Source organism: Morone saxatilis, unplaced genomic scaffold, assembly GCF_004916995.1.
Source record: "Morone saxatilis isolate NCDOM2014 unplaced genomic scaffold, NCSU_SB_2.0 Contig11, whole genome shotgun sequence".
NCBI lineage: Eukaryota > Metazoa > Chordata > Actinopteri > Moronidae > Morone > Morone saxatilis.
Genome location: NW_023339663.1, coordinates 7,598,567 through 7,600,220, shown reverse-complemented (window position 1 = coordinate 7,600,220; position 1,654 = coordinate 7,598,567). Strand labels below are relative to the sequence as shown.

General features: G+C 36.3%; 1 protein-coding gene across 1 annotated transcript in view; it reads left to right on the top strand.

Annotated features, from left to right (window-relative positions):
• Positions 1-1,308, top strand: part of bloc1s6 (biogenesis of lysosomal organelles complex-1, subunit 6, pallidin) — a gene marked incomplete in the record, with an annotated part of 3,880 nt that extends 2,572 nt beyond the window's left edge. Inside the window, 1 exon segment of the mRNA XM_035682431.1 lies at positions 1-1,308.
• Between the last annotated feature and the right edge of the window lie 346 nt (positions 1,309-1,654).

Here is a 1,654-nt window from a genome sequence, read left to right as displayed (position 1 = left end):
CTATATGTTACACTACTGCTGACCTTTTTCCAAAGTGCAAGTGTTTTAGATATTATTTTTTAAAGATAATATTTTGGGCATTTTTGCCTTTATTTGACAGAACAGCCTACGTTAGAGACAGGAAAACTGAGGTCAAAGAGAGGGGAGATGAGATGCAGCTAAAGTTTTCAACCACCGGTAACGAAGTTGACAGAGTTCATTGAGTGCTCTGAATTATTGCACAATACCACAGTTTAGACAATAAATAGTAGACATAATTTTATAGTGCATTATTGCTGTCTCAAGCTGGTTTCATGTCTCAGCAGGATTTTAAAGCAAACACCATTTTAATTTGGAATTGTGCTGTTAGAAACTTCAGTCCCTTTCCAACAAGTTTTGGGGGACAGCTTCTGAAATCAAATGTACAGTAAGAAATTATACAAAGTTGTTGAAATAGGACTGAGAACAGCTTAAGACATATTTTTGGTTTGGTCTGTTATATCATTTTTTTAGCATTTCTGCAGAACATGCTTGATTTAGGGGATAGGAGTTGTCATCTGGTAGCTTGACTCCTGTTGTTTCCTCACTTATATGATGACAGTAACCTATCTTTATACCTACACTTGAGTAGGAAACAAAACCTGAAACAAGGTTTTAAAATGTGAAAAGTGTGAATCAGTCTTTATTTAGAGAAATGTAAAAAGAAAAAAATAAACAGCTGTCCACAATTTAAGAGAAATACATTAAAGAAAATAATTGAACACTTTGGAAAATGGTTCACGTTAAAGACCGTATATGTGATTCTTAGTCAATGGGCTAAAACTTGCAAAAGCTCTGGTATGATCCTTTTATGTCTGATGCCAAGATGACCACAAACCAAAGACAATGGACTGAATCATCAAATGCTGGTACTTCCCATATCAACCTGTGACTCACACAGAATGGAACAGATTACTCAAAGACACTTTTGCAGCCGTCAGACAATGACCAGGAGGAGAATCAGTGGGTTTGCTGTCATTTGTTCAAGATAAAGTGTTAATATATGTTGTTGCTGGGCTTCAGGCCTGGTTAGTGTTGAATGTTATAAAGAAAAAAAAAAAGTATGTTGTTTAAAATGAAATAGGTCTGCACTAAACTTAACTGACTATTCCTGAGGTCCGGTTAATATGAGAATGGATGATAATATGTACCAAACTTTTCCCCCATCATACACAGCATGTGTAAATTAACAGACCTTTCAAGATGCTTCTATGCACTACTTACGCCTGGAACTCCACTGTTTGTACAATTAATAATAAAAGCAATACAAACTGGTTTGTAATAAAGTGACATATGTTTCATTTTTTCTTCTTAGTAAAATGTCTGTGCACTACAGTATATGTGAGCATCAGTACCTGCTGTGCTGCTGTTATAATTACAATGTAAAATGGCCTCTGTGTGTGTGCAGGAGGTATGTCTTTGTGTCTATAACATGGTGTAAACTTCCTCTTTTCAGGCACACATGCACAATGATTGACCATATGAACTGTGTTAAACAGTCCACCAGGTGGCAGCAGAGACCAGAATAGCTTTCACCAGATCTATGATGACCAAATATGATCCATTGGAAGTTTCTGCAGGTTTTTTTGCTTGAACATTTCTGCACCAGCTGACGTTACTGATTAGCACACCTACA